The 8,209-nt window shown below is 38.6% G+C and overlaps 1 pseudogene; it reads right to left on the minus strand.

The window, feature by feature from the left end:
* Positions 1–3,018: 3,018 nt before the first annotated feature.
* On the minus strand, positions 3,019–3,597 carry LOC101286237 (60S ribosomal protein L9-like; annotated as a pseudogene).
* Between the last annotated feature and the right edge of the window lie 4,612 nt (positions 3,598–8,209).

Consider the following 8,209-nt stretch of genomic DNA (forward strand, 5'->3'; position numbering starts at 1 on the left):
CACGAGAAGCTTCATAGCTTCTCTGCAGCTGTCTGGAATTTCCCCGAGAAAGCAAAAGACAAGGCTGAATATAGGCTTTCACCTTGAAATACCATAAAGGTAATAAAACAGGGCATGGTGGGTTATGACAGGTTGCTTTGCAATGCTCCCACTTCACATTTTATGTGAGTTTCCAAGCAACATGCTTATTGAAACTAGGGAAGTGGGGAAGTGAGTGATGAGTTCAGAGAACTCAGCCGTGGAAGTGCCCAGACAACTTTGGACATAAGAGAACTGCCTTTCCCATATCCCTAACCTGACCCCTTCCTCACCCCAGTACCCCCAGAACCTGGTGAAATCCTAGCACACAAGAGCTGTTCAATTAGGAGTCATGCCCTTGCCTTTATTGATACCTGACTGTATGTCAGACCTTTCTGTATTTATCTAGCAATCATCAACGTTAGCAGGAAAACAGGTTCCATCCTATTTTCTTTAGATATTTGTTAGTTAGGTAAATAAAGCAGCTCAGTATTTGGCGGAGCCCTAGGTCATTATTCAACTTCTGGGACACAACTCTCCCCGTTGTGTATAACCCATACGCCTTAACAGAATGTCTGGTTCTAGTTTTGGGTTTCAAAATATTAGCACTTAAGTAAAATTAATTTAATTAAAACTTAACTGAGTTTTCTTTCTAACTAATTTAACACATAATGCTTTTTCCTTCTAACTTTTATTTTTCTGTACAATGAAATGTATATTAAATAAAATAAATAAAATTATGTAACTTCTCCGGTCTGGGTTAACAATTAATATGGCGCTTAGGTGCCTATCCATATACTTCTTTGTACGAACATAGTAAAAAGGCACAGCTTCGCACAAATGGGCTAAGGAAAGCAAAAACTATGTAAAGGCTGCCTAACAGGAAATGAATCCACACCCCAGGAGGTCCACAATAATAAAGTCAGGGCTGAATATATGAAGATTTATATGACATGTTAACACATTATTACCACAAATTATATTACTAAGTCAGTCATGGGAAATCGGTTCAGGGCCAGGAGGAAGTCAGTCCATGGTCAAATTCAGCCTTTAGTTTGAAACTCTTCCATCTGCCATGATCACAGAAACCTGACCATCCAGTGCCTACTGGACATAAGATCAGGACATTAGCAAATGCTGACTGTGTAAGCCCTTAGAAACAATTTTCTGTTTGCACAACTGTCAAGAGTTTTCTATAATTGTCTTTCTAATTCTACTCTTATAAACTGTGCCTGTTGAAGAAGTCATTTTATGATATTACTGAAATGGACATTGTCTGAGAGGTTTCCAGAGAACTGAAATTCCATAAATGTATTTCTGGTGTCATCCGTTGTGTTTGGTATTCTCCCCCTTCTCAGGGACACATGTAGCTGTCTCTAGGGAGAGGAAGTACCCCATACCCATATGTGGCAGGAGTACTCAGACTGGGGCTCTGTGCTTCTGAGGTACAAATGGAACCAGCCATAGAAGCCCCGGCACCTCACTCTGACTCTAATTTAACTCTTATCTTTCCCCCCCAATTTGTCATCTTGTTAGTTCTTCCAATTTGGTGATTCTATTCCAACTGATGGGCTTCCTTCTTCTTCCTTCTTGTATATCCTCTGTTTTCTCAGATCTATTCTTTGATCTGGTGCTTGTTTCAAACACCATCTTGGTACCGCTCCTACTCAGTCCAGGGTCACTCCCAAAATATGGCCCCGGCGGGCGCTGCTGCATTGGGCTGCTGGGTCCGCCCTGTGAGGCCCACCTCAGTGTATCAGGGAGACCTCAGCCAGCTCCTGGGTTTCTTTAAAGACTTTATTTTTTTAGAGTAGTTTTGAGTTCATAGCAAAATTGAGAGGGAGGTAAAGAGATTTTCCATATATCTTCCTTCCCCCACACATGCATAGCCTCCCTGCATCATCAACATCTCCCACCAGAGGGCTACATTTGTTGAAATTGGTAAATCTGCACTGACACATCATAATCACTCAAAGTCCATAGTTTCCATTGGTGTTGTACGGTGTACAGGTTCAGACAAATGTATAATGGCATGTATCATACAGTGTTTTCACTCCCCTAAAGATCGTCTGTGATCCACCTATTAATCCTCTCTTTTCACTAACCCCTGGCAAATACCATATCCATAGTTTTTCTATTCCAGAATGTCATATAGTTGGAATCATATAGTATGTATCCTTCTCAGATTGGCATCTTTTAGTTAGTGATATGCGTTTAAGTTTCCTCTGTGTCTTTTCATGGCTTGATAGCTCATTTCTTTTCAGTGTTGAATAATATTCCATTGTCTGGATGTACTTCAGTTTATTTATCCATTCACCTACTGAAACAACATCTTGGTTGTTTCCAAGTTTGGGCAATTATGAGAAAAGCTGCCGTAAACATCCATATGAAGGTTTTTGTGTGGACATAAGTTTTCAGTTTCTTTGGGTAAATACCAAGGAGCACAATTGCTGGATCATGTGTTAAGAGTATGTTTAGTTTTGTAAGAAACTGCCAAAGTGTGTTCCAAAGTGGCTGTGCATTTTACATTCCCACCGACAATGTATGAGAGTTCCTGTTGCTGAACATCCTCCCAGCATTTGCCAGTGTTGTGGATTTTGGCCATTTTACTGGGTGTGTAGTGGAATCTCACTGTGGTTTTTTTTGTTTGTTTTGTTTTTTGCGGTACGCGAGCCTCTCACTGTTGTGGCCTCTCCCGTTGCGGAGCACAGGCTCCGGATACGCAGGCTCAGCGGCCATGGCTCACGGGCCCAGCCGCTTCGCGGCATGTGGGATCCTCCCGGACCGGGGCACGAACCCGTGTTCCCTGCATCGGCAGGCGGACTCTCAACCACTGCGCCACCAGGGAAGCCCTCTAACTGTGGTTTTAATTTGCATTTCCCTGATGACATGTGATGTGGAATATCTTTTCTTTTCAATACAGGGCTTTTACTGTATCTTTAAAGTATCACAAATATGTCTTGGGAATCATTCAGCATCTTGTTTCGGTAGCTGGACATCTTAAAACTTTTTCAGCAGCCGCCGAACTGTTCCTTTTTCAGAGACGTAGATACTACCCAGAAATTTTCTGATATCCTTGTTTTTAACTGTTGTGGCTTGCTGAAAAAAAGCAGCTAAATTTGATTTAAGTCCACTGCTGTTTCCTTCAAGAATTAACGTATCTTTCTGGGCTTGAGATACGAAGCAAGCAACTCCTGGCCTCATCCAAACTTTGTGGATCTATTTTTCACCCAAGAAATTTTGGATTTCAACAAGAGACACATTCTTCTGAATAATGGCATTGATGGGGAAGTGAGCATACACAGCCTCATCTTGTGATGGAAGCCCAGGGTGACACTCTTGGTCATGCACTGTACGTGACTACAGATAGTGCTAGAGGTACCAGTCCCTTTCTATTTCCCCAACATTTGTCAGCCTGGAGCCTCTTTTCTTTCCAAGGAAACTGAGTTCTACTTTGATGTGACTGAAATCCTTCTTCAGGATTCTTCAGGGGCCCTTCATAATAACTGTGTGTTCTTTCAGAGTAATGTCAATATTTTCTAGAATGTGGACAGCCTGATTGCTGAGAATTGTCTTCATTCTTGCAGTAGATGTGACAAAGACTTCACATGTTTATTTACCATCTGTATATCTTATTTGGTGAGTCTCATTAGGTCTTTGGCCCATTTTTTATTGGTTTGTTCATTTCCTTATTGTTGGATTTTAAGAGTTTTTTGTGTATTTTGGATAACATCCTTTATCAGATGTGTCTTTTGCAAGACATTCTCCCAGTCTCTGGGTTGTCTTCTCATTCTCTTGACATTGTCTGTTTTTTTTAAACATCTTTATTGGAATATAATTGCTTTACAGTGTTGAGTTATTTTCTGCTGTATAACAAAGTGAATCAGCTATAAGCATACGTATATCCCCATATCCCCTCTCTCTTGCATCTCCCTCCCACCCTCTTTATCGCATCCCTCTAGGTGGTCGCAAAGCACCGAGCTGATCTCCTGCTATGTAGCTGCTTCCCACTAGCTATGTATTTTACATTTGATAGTGTACATATGTCAATGCTACGCTTTCACCTCGTCCCAGCTTACCATTCCACCTCCCCATGTACTCAAGTCCATTCTCTTGGTCTATGTCTTTATTCCTGTCCTGCCCCTAGGTTCATCAGAACCCTTTTTTTTTTTTTTAGATTCCATATATATGTGTTCACATACAGTATTTGTTTTTCTTGTTCTGACTTACTTCACTCTGTATGAAAGACTCTAGGTCCATCTACCTCACTACAAATAACTCAATTTCGTTTCTTTTTATGGCTGAGTAATATTCCATTGTATATATGTGCCACATCTTTATCCATTCAACTGTTGATGGACACTTAGGTTGCTTCCATGTACTGGCTATTGTAAATAGAGCTGCAGTGAACATTGTGGTGCATGAATTTTTCTGAATTATGGTTTTCTCAGAGTATATGCCGAGTAGTGGATTTGCTGGGCCTTATGGTAGTTCTATTTTTAGTTTTTCAAGGAACCTCCATACTGTTCTCCATAGTGGCTATACCAATTTACATTCCCACCAACAGTGAAAGAGGGTTCCTTTTTCTCCACACCCTCTCCAGCATTTATTGTTTGTAGATTTTTTGATGATGGCCATTCTGACTGGTGTGAGGTGATACCTCATTGTGGTTTTGATTTGCATATCTCTAATGATTAGTGATGTTGAGCATCCTTTCATGTGTTTGTTGGCAATCTGTATATCTTCTTTGGAGAAATGTCTATTTAGGTCTTCTGCCCATTTTTGGATTGGGTTGTTTGTTTTTTTGATATTGAGCTGCATGAGCTGCTTGTATATTTTGAAGATTAATCCTTTGTCAGTTGCTTCGTTTGCAAATATTTTCTCCCATTCTGAGAGTTGTCTGTCTTTTTTATGGTTTCCTTTGCTGTGCAAAAGCTTTGAAATTGCATTAGGTCCCATTTGTTTATTTTTGTTTTTATTTCCATTTCTCTAGGAGGGGGTCAAAAAGGATCTTGCTGTGGTTTATGTCAAAGGGTGTTCTGCCTATGTTTTCCTCTAAGAGTTTGATAGTGTCTGGCCTTATCTTTAATCCATATTGAGTTTATTTTTGTGTATGGTTTTAGGGAGTGTTCTATTTCATTTTTTACATGTAGCTGTCCAGTTTTCCTAGTACCACTTATTGATGAGGATGTTTTTTCTCCGTTATATACTCTTGCCTCCTTTATCAAAGATAAGGTGACCATAGGTGTGTGGGTTTATGTCTGAGCTTTCTATCCTGTTCCATTAATCTATATTTCTGTTTTTGTTCCAGTACCATACTGCCTTGATTACTGTAGCTTTGTAGTATAGTCTGAAGTCAGGGAGCCTGATTCCTCCAGCTCCGTTTTTCTTCCTGAAGATTGCTTTGGCTATTTGGGGTCTTTTGTGTTTCCATACAAATTGTGAAATTTTTTGTTCTAGTTCTGTGAAAAATGCCAATGGTGGTTTGATAGGGATTGCATTGAATCAGTAGATTGCTTTGGGTAGTAGAGTCATTTTCACAATGTTGATTCTTCCAATCCAAGAACATGGTATATCTCTCCATCTATTTGTACCATCTTTAGTTTCTTTCATCGGTGTCTTATAGTTTTCTGCATACAGGTCTTTTGTCTCCTTAGGTAGGTTTATTCCTAGGTATTTTATTCTTTTTTGTTGCAGTGGTAGTGGGAGTGTTTCCTTAATTTCTCTTTCAGATTTTTCGTCATTAGTGTATAGGAATGCAAGAGATTTCTGTGGATTAATTTTGTATACTCCTACTCTACCAAATTTATTGGTTAGCTCTAGTAGTTTTCTGGTAGCATCTTTAGGATTCTCTATGTACAGTATCACGTCTTCTGCAAGCACTGACAGTTTTACTTCTTCTTTTCTGATTTGGATTCCTTTTATTTCTTTTTCTTCTCTGATGGCCATGGCTAAAACTTCCAAAACAATGTTGAATAGTAGTGGTGAGAGTGGGCAACCTTGTCTTGTTCCTGATCTTAGAGGAAATGATTTCACTTTTTCACCACTGAGAGCGATTTTGGCTATGAGTTTTTCATGTATGGCCTTTATTATGTTGATGCTGGTTCCCTCTAGGCCCACTTTCTGGAGAGTTTTTATCATAAATCGGTGTTGAATTTTGTCAAAAGCTTTGTCTGCATCTATTCAGATGATCATATGGTTTTAATCCTTCAATTTGTTAATATGGTGGATCACATTGATTGATTTGCATATGTTGAAGAATCCTTGAATTCCTGGGATAAACCCCACTTGATCATGGTGTATGATCCTTTTAATGTGCTGTTGGATTCTGTTTGCTGGTATTTTATTGAGGATTTTTACATCTATGTTCATCAGTGATACTGGCCTGTAGTTTTCTTTTTTGTGACATCTTTGTCTGGTTTTGGTATCAGGGTGATGGTGGCCTCGTAGAATGAGTTTGGAAGTGTTCCTCCCTCTGCTATATTTTGGAAGAGTTTGAGAAGGATAGGTGTTAGCTCTTCTCTAAATGTTTGATAGAATTCGCCTGTGAAGCCATCTGGTCCTGGGCGTTTGTTTGTTGGAAGACTTTTAATCACAGTTTCAATTTTAGTACTTGTGATTGTTCTGTTTATATTTTCCATTTCTTCCTGGTTCAATCTTGGAAGGTTGTGCTTTTCTAAGAATTTGTCCATTTCTTCCAGGTTGTCCATTTTAGTGGCATATAGTTGCTTGTAGTAATCTCTCATGATCCTTTATATGTCTGCAGTGTCAGTTGTTAGTTCTTTTTCATTTCTAATTCTGTTGATTTGAGTCTTGTCCCTTTTTTTCTTTATGAGTCTAGCTAGTGGTTTATTAATTTTGTTTATCTTCTCAAAGAACCAACTTTTAGTTTTATTGATCTTTGCTATTATTTCTTTCATTTGTTTTTCATTTATTTCTGATCTGATCTTTATGATTTCTTTCCTTCTGCTAACTTTGGTGTGTTTTTGTTCTTCTTTCTCTAGTTGCTTTAAGTGTAAGGTTAGGTTGTTTATTTGAGATATTTCTTGTTTCTTGAGGTAGGATTACATTGCTATAAACATCCCTCTTCAAACTGCTTTTGCTGCATCCCATAGGATTTGGGTCATCATGATTTCATTGTCATTTGTTTCTAGGTATTTTGGGATTTCCTCTTTGATTTCTTCAGTGATCTTTTGGTTATTTAGTCACGTATTGCTTAGCCTCCATGTGTTTGTATTTTTTTTTCTTGTACTTGATATCTAGTCTCATAGCACTGTGGTCAGAAAAGATACTTGATATAATTTCCATTTTCTTAAATTCACCAAGGCTTGATTTGTGACCCAAGATATGATCTATCCTGGAGGATGTTCCATGAGCACTTGAGAAGAAAATGTATTCTGTTGTTTTTGGATGGACTGTCCTATAAATATTAATTAAGTCCATCTTGTTTAATGTGTCATTTAAAGCTTGTGTTTCCTTTTTTATTTTCATTTTGGATGATCTGTCCATGGGTGAAAGTGGGCTCTTAATGTCCCCTACTATTATTGTGTTACTGTCGTTTTCCCCTTTTATGGCTGTTAGCATTTGCCTTATGTATTGAGGTGCTCCTATGTTGGGTGCATAAATATTTACAATTGTTAAATCTTCTCTTGGATTGATCCCTTGATCATTATGTAGTGTCCTTCTTTGTCTCTTGTAATAGTCTTTATTTTAAAGTCTATTTCGTCTGATATGAGAATTGCTACTCCAGCTTTATTTTGATTTCTATTTGCATGGAGTATCTTTTTCCATCCCCTCACTTTCAGTCTGTATGTGTCCCTATGTCTGAAGTGAGTCTCTTATGGACAGCATATGTACAGGTCTTGTTTTTGTATCCATTCCACCAGTCTATGTCTTTTTGTAGGAGCATTTAATCCATTTACATTTGAGGTAATTGTCGATTTGTATGTTCCTATTAGCATTTTCTTGTTTCTTTTGGGTTTGTTTTTATAGGTCTTTTCCTTTTCTTGTGTTTCCTGCCTAAAGAAGTTCCTTTAGCATTTGTTGTAGAGCTATTTTGGTGGTGCTGAATTCTCTTAACTTTTGCTTGTTTGTAAAGGTTTTGATTTCTCCGTCGAATCTGAATGAGATCCTTGCTGGGTAGAGTAGTGTTGGTTGTAAGTTTTTCCCTTTCATCACTTTAAATATGTCC

This window comes from Orcinus orca, chromosome 1 (genome assembly GCF_937001465.1).
Source record: "Orcinus orca chromosome 1, mOrcOrc1.1, whole genome shotgun sequence".
NCBI lineage: Eukaryota > Metazoa > Chordata > Mammalia > Artiodactyla > Delphinidae > Orcinus > Orcinus orca.